The sequence below is a fragment of the Sabethes cyaneus genome, chromosome 2 (genome assembly GCF_943734655.1).
Source record: "Sabethes cyaneus chromosome 2, idSabCyanKW18_F2, whole genome shotgun sequence".
Lineage (NCBI taxonomy): Eukaryota > Metazoa > Arthropoda > Insecta > Diptera > Culicidae > Sabethes > Sabethes cyaneus.
This window is the reverse complement of record NC_071354.1, coordinates 152,221,065-152,236,734: the sequence shown is the minus strand read 5'-3', so window position 1 is coordinate 152,236,734 and position 15,670 is coordinate 152,221,065. Positions and strand designations below refer to the sequence as shown.

Sequence of the window (15,670 nt, the reverse complement as noted above, 5' to 3'; positions counted from 1 at the left end):
CAAGACAATTACGGGACTAGTGCAACCATCATACTGACTCTATCTAGCAGCACCGTCCAACCGAGATTCAAGCATACGACTTCTAGCTTGTTAGATCATCATCGTACCTCGAAGCTAACTCGAAACACCTGCAAGACATCATAAATTGCTCACAGTTTTCTTTGCCTGATGACTTAATTTTATGACTTATTTATTAAGGTTGAAGTACCTACAGTAGTGTTATGATATTTTAGTTACAGAGTTCAAGATGATCCTGTCGCCAGCTAAGATGTTCAGCGATCTACAGTTCCATGCACGGAGCTTCTAATCGTAGTCTTTAATTCATCGCTTAGGTCATTACTGATTATTCCGATACGTGTTCTCTTCTTGAGTTCTTGTAGCAGGTTATTTTTTATGGTATCTTGTGAAGGTTGCTATGACTAGCATCCCTATGGGGATGCCGTCTTAGGAAATCTAGTTTCTACTGTTTGCCTGAGGTGAGGATGTTAATTCAATATATTCATACCTTAACTTCATATCCACTGGTCGTCCGCTATTCATAATCTGCGACTCTTCCAGCTTCATGCAGCTGCAGCTATAGCCTATAAGCCCTAAATACTGTCGAATAATGATTGAACAATATGAGAGCCATTTTGAATTTTGTGAGAATCAATACAATATTCGGATTTGCGTTTTGATGATTCAACTCACAGCATAATAAACTCAATCAATCAATAAAATTAACTAGCTTGCTTGGAAAAATTGTGACGCAGCAAATTTAATTTTCAATAAAATAAATGGAATTGAATGAAATTTTATTATGAAGAAAGTAAAACCAGATTGGATTTTTCAGAAAAAAGCACTCAACCCTATGTTGCGTAAAGCTACTGCATCGAACGGTGCTTGTTTTCCGTTTCAAATCCCATTTGGTATGTTAACGTATGGTACGGCTTAAGTTTTAGAATATGTTTAACGTTTGTGCGACGTTCACCAGCAAACTTCGTCCTTCGGTAAGCCAAGCGTAAGCTAAAGATTGCAAGATATATTTCCGTATGTGAAACCACCAAAGCCGCAAGCTTTTTCGCTGCGAGCTTTTACGCTGTGGCTTTCCTTTCCACCCCGGTGAAACCGTTAAAACCAAGGGATAGGGAAGGGGAATTGTTTATGGTAGAGAATCGAGATAAGTAACGATTTTATCTTTTCTTTTGGGACCAGAAAAACACCGTCGAGATCCGAGTAGAAAGAAAAAAGAATATGAAAATGGACGACTTGCCTGTTACCTTTCATATTAGACAGGCAGACGTGTCTTCTTCGAAACTGTAAGCCACATCAAGCTGAACAGTGGACTGTTTTTGCAATGTTCTTAAAGCTTATAAACTATTCATACTGCAAAGCATTAAAAATTTGTTTTGATGAAAGGTATCAAAAATAGTGAAACCTTTTAGTTTGACTTAAACTAAATCACAACGTTGCCTATAGTCCAGTGACCATTTTCTAGTGGAAATCCACTGTGCGATTTGGTGCACAATAAGTCGCCAACGACGTGACGCTCTGCCCATGGTCGTAGCAAAAGCAGAACAATGTTAAGGAAACGAAACACAACCAGTCGAAACAAGGTACGGTAGCTTTTCCCAGAATATGAATATTTTACGGCTCGCTGTATGCATCAGCATAAAACTAAGTTGGGCGTTTTTGAGAAATTGGCCTGCCGGATGATAAAGTATTCGGCTTCAACCGATTCCCCGGTTGCGGCTGCTGCTACAGATAATGCTTCTTGAGATAAAACAAATGAACGAAGCCGCAAATGAAAATACCATTCGGTTGCACGGGAAAAAGCTAGGATGAGCTTTATGCTAATAAAGCGAATCGCAACGTTTGAGCTAGAAATGGTAACTTTTTACGAGATTTATTCAGCCAGACGCAGATGATCTGATGCGGCTTAGGAAAGTTTCCCCTACGACAAAAACAAAGTTTTCAGACCGCAGCTCTGGACGCCCGAATAAGAAAAGCGTCTCTTGATATACTTATAGTCGAGAATTATACCCATTAAAAAATTCTTTGTTCTTTATTTCCGTGTTTTCGCGTGTTGTGTTCATTGTTCTAATCCTTTGAGCCGTCATGCAAAGCGATTTAGCAATCTACGAAACCTTTATTCTTATTTAAAAATGCATTTAAAGCATTGTGTTTGCTGTTGGCTGCGCTTCGTCCTCTTGAATAAGGTATAAACAAACAAAAAAAAAGGATTTCGAAAGGACTCTATAGTCGAGAAATAATTCATCCAAAGGCCTTTGATTAATATGGAAATGAGATGCTGAAATTCTTCGGGTATTATGAGAGGCACTAAAGTGGTTCTGCAGAAAAAGTGCCGCAATCGTTTCGGTTCGTTTTGGGGTTTCCTGATGAAATAAAACCTAGTTTCTGGGAAAAAGGAATTTTATTCTGATTTAGAAACAGATTGCATTTCCGACTCGATTATCAGAAGATTTGCTGATTCGCAACTTTGATCCGATTATAAGATAATCTAAAAAGAAGGGTTGGGGGCACTGTCTTCAAACACAAAATACTGATCCAATTTAGGATGTGAAATGACCTTCCTTATCACTTAAATTAAAGTTGACTTTACTCAAATTACGCGAAACTGACTTGTTTTGCACCTAATGTCTTCTTCTGCAATGAGTCTGAAATCTAGATGCTTCATTTTCTGCTATCCAATATCCATTATGTCATAATTTTTCATTTTGGAATTTTGAACTTTCCTTTTTTTATTTTCTAATCATTTTCTATTTTCTGACAAACCAATCATTTCTTTCTTGTCACTTTTCATTTTTATTATGTGTTTTCTATTTTTACTTGGACTTTTCACTTTTCAATTTTATTTTTTCACTATAAGCTGTTTTCTTTTTATTCTTGACTTTTGACTTTAGATTTTTTATAACTTTTCACCGAGTTTTAAAATTACAGAAGATTATTTTTCTTCATACAAATGCGTTTGAATACAAGCTGACATGAAAACTTTACAGATATTTCGAGTAATATGCATTTGTCAGACCAATTTTAAGGCAATTAGTCATTTTTCTACTAATTTAATATGTTTAGTTAAGTTTTTAGAAAACGAAATTTAATTTTTTTTTGTCAAAAACCTATTTTTTGACGCACATAACTAAAGTGTCAACACTCTTAGCAGATTTAGCACCCGCACTTGACTAAGTGACTAAAGTACCCGAACTTCACTAAAGCAAGAAATTCAACCAAAATATACATATAACCTTAGATTAATACCGCTTGAATGGCATTCTTCCAATTTCCAACACTCACACAATTACGAAAAGATTTTAACAACCACTTCTGCCCGGCGTCGACTAACAGGAAAAATCTTACCCCCTTCTTTGCCGGGTGCAATAATTCCGAACTTATTTATCGGCGGTGTACAACATATAATGTTTATTAGCCCAAGTCTATGAAAAAATATTGCCAAACAAAGACGTGCCATAAAAGCGCACACACATGAACCCGTCCCGCCGCGGCGGACCGGCGGGCTGTAAAACTTCGCCAACGGCGATCCGACTGGAGCGGAGCGTCGTTCGCGATGTTCGTGATATGACAATTATGAGCTCCTTTACACATGAGAGAACAGCAGGGGCAATCCGAAACAGCCAGCGGTACAGTAGTTTCGGAAAATGAAAGCCATAAAAGTCAACTTTTATTGTTTCGAAGCGTAATTTTCTTTGCCGGCTTTTCCGCGGGGTTTCTCGATATGAACATTCGTTTCATTCTGCTCGAAAAGTCGCTGCAAGAATAGAACATACCAGTATTTGGAGACAACAGAAAGAAACTTCTTAAACTTCCAAGCACGATGCAACATTTCGTCTTTTCCCGGATGGAAGGACATAAAACTTTTCGGTGCTATACCAAGCGAAGATGCTGTAAATCTCCCTTGGTTTGAAACAGTACCCGATTTTACACTGGCGGTTGTCTACTTTCGTCGAACTATCGATCGTATTTGGACGGCAACGAGTTGGCAGAGGAAGTTAATCAACCATATAGCGATGGATAATCGAAGATTGGTTGCTTGGTGATCATAAATCAGGACGGCAATCGACTAACTACGTGCTGAGTTATATGGAAGATTTGTTCAATGATCCGGAGGATTTGCGGGCGTCAACTTAATTAATCTTATTTGTAAGCCTTTTGGTACGGCTTTTGGCATAAAGTTTCTCGCGTTATCTTGAACATGTTTTTATCGAAGCAGGTTTATCTTGGCTCCAGTTCCAATGCAGTTTACTAAACAAACATTGTTAAGAAACTCGGTGCTAACTATCTGAGGCGTCCTGAGCAAAATTTGTGGAAATGATTCGAGTGATATATTATTGCAATTTCACTTAACACTTGCTATTCTACCTACTCAATAGAAAAATAATCATTTTCATTCTGTTTTGTCTCTAATTTCAGGTTCGCAAAATTGCTCCACTGTACCTCATCGGGGATAATTGATCGCAACATTCAATTTGGTAAGCAAATGAAAGAAATTTCGTTTGGAGAAAGAGACTGGGTCACTTCCAACTACGCAGGTTTTGAGTATCTGAGAGCGCTTGGCTTCATTTATATTTTTACTGTGTGGTAATTCAACTTTCAACTTTACTCAAATTCAACTTTGGAATACAACTCCATATTAGGTTATAATAACGATAGATTATACAATCTATCGCGTGTTCTTGGACGGGAAACTTTTATGATCTCGATCAACTAGCTACCAAGTATACGCGTAATACCCAAGCAGCACACTTTTCGCACTTATGGTTGCAGAAACTTATTTATGACTGAAATTACAACTGGTTTGTAACAACTGTGCTAGCAGGGTATTTCTGCCAACTCAGAGACCAATAACGATCAGCATGCGAATTAGAATGATTAAAATTGTACTTACCGAAAAAAAAAACATTGTGGAAGCCCGATTCTTGCATGGCCAGGGCATGGACAAAAGCATAATTACAGTGAACGAATAACTGATTTGCCAAATACATATGCCGGTGCATCCCAGCATCATTTTTAAAAGTAGAATTACTTTCGCTGTGACTTGTGTGCAAATGCAGTGACGGGAGACACAAAAGGAGATGTTTCATTTCATTTACCTACACACTGGGCGTCAAGAAGTAGCTAATAGTATGCTTGTATGCATACCTAAGGTATGCTTGCATATTATCAAGAGGAGCTCAAACGTGTACTGAGGGTTTCACCCGTTCCCACGCCACGAGGTCCTTAGCCTAGCTATGAATTGATTAGCTTCTTTTACATACGGATGTAAATTTGGTGCAAAATATTTGGGATTTGGACAAATTAAAAACAATACGTTGTACGGACAGTTGAGTCACAGATTAGCGTTCGTTGTCATTCATTTAGTTGGCTTTTCTAATGAACAAAATTTCTCCAATTGGCTAGGTTGTGGGTTGTCGCTCTCCAATTTCTTGGACACCGTATACTCACTACCAGAACTCACTTTACCAGATTGCCAAGGTAGACAAATTCGTCAACTATTCACCTACTCAACGCCATCGATCGTTACACTACTGTCTAAGCTGCGTCGATTGACACTGGTTCCGGTTGTATTTACCTTTAACACGATCTTCTCTGTTAAGCGCTTCAGTCTGGCGAATAGTACAGCCAGAGCCACCGCTATAGTTGTTCTTCCGATAATATCTGTGTTATCGGAAAAATAGACGAATTCACTAGATTTGTTGGAGATTGTGTGTGCCCCTTGTAGCGCTATGTTGAAGAGCTAGTATGAGAGACGAAGCCCTCCTCGGCGTAAATAAACTTGACAGTCCATCCGAAATCCGATCACAGCACTGTGTACCATCCATCGTCTAAGCAGTTTAAGCAGTCTGATCAACTTCCCGAGCAAGCCGTTCTCGTCCATGATTTTCCAAAGTGCTTTTTGGTCGATTGTATCATACGCAGCTTTGAAGTCAATTGACAAATTTACGGTGACTTTTGGCTGCATGAGCCGCGCGCGGCTGGTGTCGGTACCAAATGTTATACAATGATGTCAATAATGTATGGGAAGTACCGACCGACGATCGTAGTCGATCTTTGTTTCTGTCTGATTCCTTGGAGCATTTCATGATTTTGGGAGCGAAAAAGCCAAAAGTTATAGGCCCATAGATCATTACACGGGACCTCCTAACCACACTTTTTTGACAGCACTTGGTGGTTTGTTTACATGGTGTTAAAGTTTGAATTGAGTTTTCTATCTTTGTCCGGCAGATAATGATAAAAAATTAAAGTTTTTATTTAAGAGTACCTTGCATGCATTTTAAAGCACCTGATGCAGTAATCCTTCACGAAATTTCAAATCGAAACAGCTGGATGTGACAAAAAACATGTAAACAAAGCACCAAGTGGTGTCATTTGACGGCAAAATAATGTCATCGCAAAATGATCTATTACGTTAGTCAGCGAGTGTGCGCTGAACCCCCCAATCACCGGATTGTAATCCTCCCATGTCATTGTGTGCATCGTATGAATCGCAATACAAACAACATGTATGAGAACACTATAATCAACTGCTGAGACTGTTTAGAGAACCAAATCTTATGATCAACGCTAAATATTCACTGTTTGTCATGATCTGCACGGATCGTGATCTGTACGTGTGGCGATAACACACAGATTTTATCAAAATCACTGAAGTTCCGTCCCTCTTGTTTGTTAATCTAATCTTCTAATGAAATTTAAAACAAAAAAAAGTTTCGTAACATTTTTTGTTGTTCTTAAGTTATGACCGGAAAACCTGTTTTTTAACTATTTACCTAGTTTGAAAATTGATATCCAAACAGCGCAGTGTGGAGAATGAAAAATTTAAATAAATTTGCTTGGCATTGAAATTAGTAAATTTTATTGCCGTTGGATCCAGCGGTAGTTCGTCTCTTGCTGCTCTGCGAGAAAAATACGGAAAGAGCACGAAGCGAAACGTGACAACAGCTGAACAAATGGGATTGAGGAAAAACACGAGCGAGAAAACGAAGAGAAACTGACATGAAAAAAAGAAAAACGAAGAAAAAATCATTACAGAATTGGAAAGAAAACTGGACGTAAAGGGAAAAAAATTGGAAAAGATGAAAACGGGAAAAAAGAGAAAACGAGGTAAAAACAGAAAAAAGGGAGAGCGGAAAAGAAAAGAAAAATGAGAGGAAATAAGATAAAAGATGAAAAACAGAAAAACGAGAAAAGAATTGACGAAAAACTGCACAGAAAAGGAGAAAAACGGAATAAAAATGAGAAAAAAGGGTTAAGAAAGGAAGAAAATTGAGAAACGAGAACAGAAAAAGACGAATACGGAACAAAAAATTAAAACGGAAGAAAAACAGGATAAAATGGAATAGAAAAATTAAACGAGATAAAAAAGAAGCAAAGCAGGATTTACATGAGGAAGAACGGAAGAGATGAAAACGAAAATACAGAAAATAGTTTCCGGGACATAAAACAAAGCCAGAAGCAAAACGAGACAACAAAGGAGGAAAAACGAAAGAAAAAAGAACGAAAAACGGTACAAAATAAAGAAAAACAAGAGGAAAGTCCGAATTGAAAAGGGTGAAAAACTGGACAAGAAAAGTAAAGAAAGGGAAAACAGCTGGTAGAAAACCGAAAGAGTAAAGGGAGGAAAAAAATTAAAAGAAAACGAGACAGAAAAAGAAAATGTGTGACAGAAAAGGTGGGAAACGGAAAAGAAAAAGAGGGAAAACGAGAGAAGACAGGGAAAACGGAACATAAAACAAGGGAAACTAAAAGGGACAAGAAGAAACGGGGAGGACAGCGAAGGAAAACCAACAGTGGAATCGAGAAAAATAATAAACATTGGTAAAACGGGATATAAAATGAGAAATATGGGATAAAACGGGAAATGGTATTCGTATAGGAAAATGAGATAGGAAACGAATAAAAAATAGCAGAAAAATGGACCAGAGGAAAAAGTAAAACGGGAGCGAAAAAAGAAAAGCGGAAAGCATAGGGAAAAATTGAACCAAAACATTAATCGAACTAAACGTGACAGAAAAAAAGAGTATTCTCTTCTAGAGGAGGCTAAACGGAACTGATGAAGGCAAAAAACTCTTTTCTTTTTCGTTTAAAACAGTTAGAAAAACACGAAATAAAATTAAAAACTGAAAAAAGGGAGAGATAAGGCGCAAAACTGTAATTACAAAAAAATGTACGAAAACAAAAGGAAAAACAAAAGAGAAAACAGGACTAAGAATAAGAACAATTGAGGAAAAAAAGTGAGTAACAAAAACAGGTTCAAAGAAGAAGAAGAAGAAAAAAGGTACAAAAAGTGGGAAAACGGGAGAAAAAAAGAAAAGAAAAGAAATGAAACGTGTGAAAGAGTAAGACGAAAAATAACAGTTACAATTTCAAGTTTTAGTCTAATTTCGTGTCCATGTGCAAATTCTTGTCATCAAATCAAGTCAAGTCCAAATCCAAGACCAGAGTTCCATCATTTTAATTCATTTGACAGTACCGTCTTAAACCAGCAAAATTTGAAAAAGTTTTGTATTAGACATTTGTAAAATTAGGTATTATATATTTATAATGCCCTACCATAGGAACATTCAATTGGCTACCAAAAGGGTAGCAATGCATTGTAGCACAAAAGATGCAGAAAAATTTTATTCTGCAAAATTGTAGATAATAACTAGTTCTACAACTATTCAATACATAACCTTTTTAAAGTTTGCTTGGCTGAGACGTTACTGTCAAAATTGAGTCAAAGTAATCGAACCATCCTTGTCCAGGACGTTAAATTATTCAATGTTATGGTTCAATTTCAAATCCAATTGCATGTCTGATTGTAATCCCAGTTTCAAATCTAATTTAATTCTAATTTTGAGTTCAATTTTAAGTCAAATTTAACCTCTGATTCCAAGACCAAGTTGTAGTACAATTTGAATTCCAATTTGAAGTCTAATTTCAAATGTAAATCCAAGTCTAATATGTAGTCCAAATTTGATTCCAATTTACTCCCAATTTTTATTCCAATAAAACTTACAATTTCGACCTCAATTTAAAATTTATGATTTCAATTTTAATTTCAAATCCAACTTCAATTCCAACTCCAAGTCTAAAACAGTTCCAATTTCAAATAATAACATAAAACTCTCTTTTAGGTCCAATTTTATACTTATATCCTGGAAAAACATCCAGTTCAAATTATTCCAACTTTGATTTTAATTTCAAAACCATTTTGTATATGTCTGGTCTCGCCAGTAGAAACTATATTTATCAACAGAATACCAAATGAACTGTAGTTTCAGCAATTTTACATCAGGTGTGTGCAAGTTAGGTTCAATAAAATACTTGAATGAAATCAAACTATCTATCAAGGTTTGTAACATATTCCTATCCACTGCAGAAGATTCCTTATTCGCTTAAAGTTGCATGCGTGGCACGCAGATACAGCTAGTTATCTATAAGAGCTTTGTCTGTAACCAAAACCGAGACCATAACAGGACGCCTCGTAATTACTTAAGGGGGCATAGTACTTTTTACACCATATTTTTTGCCTAATTTCAAATATTTTATTCTGGATAACGCGAAAAGCGAATCGATTCGGGTTTTTTGCATTCCAAACATTGCACTTTATACTAATATTTACAATTTTGTTCGCATGTGTGAACCGCTTCCCCTCTCCCCTACGGCTCCTTGAACATGATCGTTCGAAAAAAACATGATTTGCGGTACCATGGATTGGCGCTGGGGGTCTTATCCGAATTGAAAAATTCCAAAACGACATGAAAGTATATTAAATTATCTCGTGTTTGACCCATCCTTTTTTAAAAATTCGAACGCATAACAAAATGGCGGACATTCAAACATAAAAGTAAGGTTTTTAGTCGAAAAAATTGACTTTAAACATTTCTAAAAAATACAAAAATAGTAATATCAAAAAAAGGATGGGTCAAACACTAGATAATTTTGTTGGCTTTAAAACAAAAAAAGAATCATGAGAATTGCTTAAGCCGTTCTTGAGATATTTATGGTACCGACTTTCAAAACCTGGTTTCGAGAAAAACGACGTTGAACTTTTTATTCGCCGTGTAATCGCTCCAGACATGCGCGGTACAAATAGCTGTAACTTTGTCAATTTTTGGAATTCATTGAAATGACTTGAAACACATATGGTCAAAATGTTAATCTTTCGAAATAATCAATAAAAAAAAATTCGATTTTTTTAAGTTGAAAAAGTACTATGCCCCCTTAACGTTCTATAGCAGTAGAATTGAAAATTTACTACTATATTCATATTTCAGATTCTAATAAGTAGACCAGGAATAATTCTTTTGATTATACCATCCCGATTTTAGTTGGTCCACAGGCAATATTATCAAAACTGGTGAAAGGAAAATGCGAAGAATCCGCATATTTCGTCACAATTCTAAGTAAAACCGCCTATGGTATGCCTGTGTAGGTCTTCTCCCTTCGACAAAATTCAATCATTTTCCTAAGGTAGGACGGGACAGCTTCGGGTTGTTCCCGTAAACTAACAAAATTATTTGCTACTGTGACAATAATTTCATACTTACCGCCTAGTCTAGTCCAATAAGGAATCTAGTTTTTATCATGGTATTTATAAGGCATCATAGTCAGTAGATACAAATCAAGCCTAGAAAAAAACATTTTCGTACATAAAATGTTCAAGTGGCTGATTACTGAATGTATCTAAGCTAACAGCCTAATTTTCTTATTGCATGGAAACGTGTTTTCAGAGATATTCCTCTCAGTCGTTAGTGACTCTTATGCGGTAGCCTTAAGACCTTTTAGTGAGAATTAATTGTTTGTTTCTGTAACGAGGAAGGACAAACGCAGCTATAATAATTTCTGGCAAGGTTGAAACTTTTGGAAAAGGGTTTAAAGTAAACGAATAAAGTTAGTTTACTTTAATGGCATGGTTCCAATCTTTTCTGGGACCAACATCAACAAAGCGAATCTGAATTAGCGTGTTTACCATGCATGACATGTCCCCTGGGAATAAAGTTTTTTTCATTGCTCCTGACTGGAGTCGTAATATGAAACAGCCCGTTTATATTTTCGGTGTGCTCTTTGCCACCTAATATATCGCTATTATAAACCAGTAAAATCCAATATTACAATAACTTAAAGCTCAATCGCCAGATTCATGGTTTTCGGGATAGTGGTAAGACTTTTATTAGACCGCATTCCATCTAAGGTCAGAGCAGCACCCAAACATAACCGATCGTATCGTAATTGCCGTCATATAGAATCACCTAATCATCGCAGACAGTACCACGGCTACCCATACGACTACACGCTATCTGACTCGAACCATCAGGCTCTCATTTGAGGGTAAGAGGATTATAAATAGAGGAACGTTGTTAATTTATCGTCTACCCATACTTCTCCAACAAAACTGCTGGCTGTACCAATCCCACAGCCACGCTGCTGGCCCCCAGTTCGAAGGGAGAAAATGTTTCTAACTTGATGAGGGTTATGCAAATAAGACCGGACCCATCCGGTTCGATGGTAGGGAAAACGAAGGAAATTAACTTTAAGTTGAGTGCCCGATTTTCCAAAAAAGAAACATCCTGTTTAACACTTTTGTTGTGCTTTTGCACACAACATGTTGCCGTTTTGCCAGCCACCTACAAAGGATGATTGAATTTTACTAGATTTTTAGCTTGCAGAGTGGCTAGCACAGCATTGTGTGCTTGATTCAATGTAAAAACGTAGCTCTAATCAAATTTCCTCATAGAATTAAATTGAGCATTAAGCTGAGTCTAACCAAGAAACCCTTGAAAGTAGCTCGTTTCGTGGTTGATTTTTTTCTCATTTCTACACCTATGCCATAAAGTTGACCTGACAGGCAAACTTTGGCCTCCGTAGCGAGCGAACAAGCAATCGGGATACGTGGGGCAATTTCGGTTAATGAAATTCTCCACAAATCCAATCATCCTAACGCCCCACGAACAACAGAATCCTCGATTCACGTTCCGCCCCACCAGATATAGCGTTTCAGTATCAGTTTCTTCAATGGGAGCATGTGCCGTCCGTCCGTCCGTCCAAAGTGCTGCCACCGGAAACAGCATTCTTCGCAATAAAATCAACTTCCACACGATTACGGCCGGTCGGCGGGATCGGAAAAGTTAGACTCGAACCATTAATGTCTTGTGTATACTGAACAAATACACACTCACATGCAAACAAAACGACCATTTCCACAGCGACTCCAAACTCGAACTCCGACGATCCCCCAGGGGAGCCGTTTTGTGGACTTTGTCTGATAATAATAAGCCGCCACAAGCCGTAACGTGCCGTGCCAATGCAATGTCTTCTTGCCGGAGGGGTTGCGTGTTCCTTTAAGGCGTGGAGAAATTTTCTTGACAAAACTGCCGATTCTTGCCTCCCCCGGCACATATATAGGCACTGTAGTGGGTTGTCAATCTGTTCAATCGGAAGGTGGAGCTTCATGACGGCTGCATAAAAGTTGCTTACGGAGGGGGGACGTGCTAAAATAGAATAAACAACCTAAAAGCACTTTTGACACATGACAAGAAAAAGTCAGCCGTTAGCTCCTCCAGCTGATGACGAACGGGCCAAAATGTATAAATTTTGAAAGCCATAAAACATGTATCTACAAAGATACGTTTGCTGGTTCCGAGTGATAAATTTTTACAACCAGCAAATGCTGGCGGGTGCCAGCTGGATGGAAAAGTGGCACAGCGGCGGTAGGAAATTAGGTTAGACGGTTTGCTGGGTTCTTCCGAGAATAAATTGGTTGCTCCCAGTCCCGCCGAAGGACGGTTCCGGATTGACGTGTGGAGTGTAGCGCTTGTGTTTCCTGATGATAGTATGTTGTGCTTTCGAGAAGTCATCACTTCTTTGTGAAAAGATAAAATAACAAAGTTATCAAAATTTTACCCAATTTCTAAAATATTTAGACTGAGTGTATTAAAAAATCACCAATTCGATGCAGTTGATCTTATGGAACTTATGAAACTTTATCAATTTTGCTTATTTTCTTTATTGCTAGAATATTTCGGAACCGAAGTTCCACAGGCTTTGTGCAAAATACACCAGCACGAGTAAGCCTGGATTAAGTATGTACTTCAATTTCCTCAGCAAAAACTTTCCGTACTAAGGTTATCACACAATCCAATTTTAATAATTACAGTTCAGTGTAATTATTTTCCTAACAAGATCCACCGACAGGGCCGAGTGAGCAGAGCTGACTTCACTTTACCGCGTTTGCCATGAAATGTTTTATTTCGTCCAATCAAAAAGAACACGCAATACTCTTTCATGGTTTTTCATGGCCTCGCAGGAGCGGCTGTATCCGCGCATCATCAGTTAGGTACCTACTTGTCGGCAGGCAGTCCTCCCGCATGCTGCTGCTGGTGGTGGTGGCTCATCATCAGAGAGTCATAAATCAAAATGCTCCGCTTGAAGTCAGGGTTTGCAAACCCTTTTTCATGGTGCTGGTGCTAAAAGGATTTTAATCTTTAATCATTTTTTTTTATCAAATTGCGTTGTTTGCTCTTTCTGCTTTGCCTTGCGCTAAGGCACAGGTTAAAACGGTTTTTCCCGGTTTTGGTTTTTGGTTGTCATCTACCACCCCCATGGCTCCTCGGGTTGTGGAAACCAGCGGTGATGTGCTGACGTTTATTTGGGTAAATATTTGACTTCTGAGGGTCACTTCCAATTGTTTGCAACGCTTTGCAGTTTATTTTACTGATGCAATTAAAGCAAGCGAGCTACATAGCAGCGTGTTTTTGTAATTAAACAACAGCAGTTTGCTGAAGATGATTATTGCAGGAGGTATAATCAAAAATAAATATTCGGCAAATGTAAGTAAATTCATGTCTGTACCGATCCACCAAACAAAAAGGCCATTCCAACTTTGCTTTGATAGCAGAACACGGATGATTTGCTTTAGATTTGTTTTGCTCGAGTGGAATTCCATTAAATCCATAACCATTTCGGAAAATGAGTATCTTCTTTATGACCCAATCACAATTGTTTGGTTTGCGTCTGCAATCTGGAAATTTTGAAATTGCAAATATCTACTATCAATATGTACCATGCGGTATCGAAATCCGTACACCTAATACAATTTGCTTGATTATATGTATTGAAAAGTCTAAATGCAAAATATTAATAATAGGCCTAGACCCGTGGTTTATTAGCATTACGTCAATGTCAAAATATAGGTAGTAGGCCATCAAATACAAGTAATAAAAATTAAAACGTTAATGCCTATCAGATTTCCCTCTAAATTGGCTGTGTTGTTAGCAATTTGCTAAGAAAATAACTTCCAATAAAATGAAGTGTAAAGCGCACTTAAAGTGATTTTCCTATTTAAAATCCCGAAAATCAATTTGAACTAAAGGTGTTTATCGTTCTACAGCTTAATTTTATTCATTATGGCATTGAAATAATATTTATTCATCATAATTAGTACTGTACGGATTTTGATTCAGTTTTACTAGTTGAATCTAAATCCGTACACCTGTGCAGTATCCTTAGTGATCCAACTCTATTCTATGTTTTGCCAAACAAAATGGAAATAACTAAAGCTAAATATATGTCGATAAACTGGAAGATGGCAATTACGATAATACATGGTGGATAATCCCTTAATAAAAGCATCGAGATAGTTTAAGTTCCGGTCACTACGATAAGAGCTACTATATTGAATTGGTACTCTCGAAATACCGGAGTCTTTTCTGCAATTTTTCAGCTTTCCGTATAATTTGCAACAAAAATCAAAAAAAAAAGTTATATATTGTTTATAAGTGAAGTTATTTTACTCTAAAATGTTAAAAAAGTTTGTTTCTAAGCCTAATATTTCCTGTGGCATAAGGAAAAGAATGTAAGAACATTTAACACAAACGAGCTTTTGTTACAAGTGGGATGGATAGAGGCAATATTTAATCAGTGCCAAACCTGATATTTTAACTTTCCGACCGAAAATGAACAATTACCCATAATTTGGCTTAAAAACAAAAAGATTGATTCCTTGTAGTGTTCCTACTGTGTGTGTGAACGACTCTTAGATGAGCAGGACTAAAATACAATGCGTCAATTATCGAGAAAAGCATATTTTATAAAGCAATTAGTCAAATAAAGAAAAACAATTTAGCCACAAACTTTAAACTCATTTCGATCACGCTTACACGGATTTAGATTCAAAATTATGCGGACTTTGATTGATTTTTAACATGGTGTACGGATTTTGAGACACAGGTGTACGGATTTTGAATCAGGCATAAAAAAGTGTACGGATTTTGAATCAAGAGATGCACATTTTGATCTCGTTTTTTTATAACTAGGATTAATTTAAGTTTCCTGTTATTCCAAATAACGTTAAAATGAGCATTATACTGTCAAAAGAAAATATGACGAATTGCTTATTACAATATCATAATTTTATATTGACCATTTAAAATTGTCTAGCTCTTAGGTGTACGGATTTCGATACGGCACGGTATCACAATCAAGTTTTCAGAATGTAGAAGCAAACGTATCCATTGGATGTAGGGCTCTACAAAAGATCTCGTTTTTACGCCGTTCGTTGAATCACATCCATACCTAATGGCGATGTTGAACAACATACAGATATGTCTAACTTCTTGTCACTATTCGAAATAACTCGAACGTACCCAAAATGCGCACAATGGATATTCCA

The 15,670-nt window shown here is 37.1% G+C and overlaps 1 protein-coding gene across 3 annotated transcripts in view; it reads left to right on the top strand.

The window, feature by feature from the left end:
* LOC128733427 (translation initiation factor IF-2-like) overlaps nt 1-15,670 on the top strand; it is a 145,626-nt gene that overhangs the window by 50,879 nt on the left and 79,077 nt on the right. For 2 of the 3 annotated variants that reach the window (XM_053827002.1, XM_053827000.1), the window contains exon 2: nt 4,429-4,487. The exons of the other annotated variant lie outside the window; for it this stretch is intronic. The gene's annotated coding sequence lies outside the window, so the exon portion shown is untranslated. The remainder of the gene's footprint in view (nt 1-4,428; nt 4,488-15,670) is intronic. 3 annotated transcript variants of the gene reach the window in all.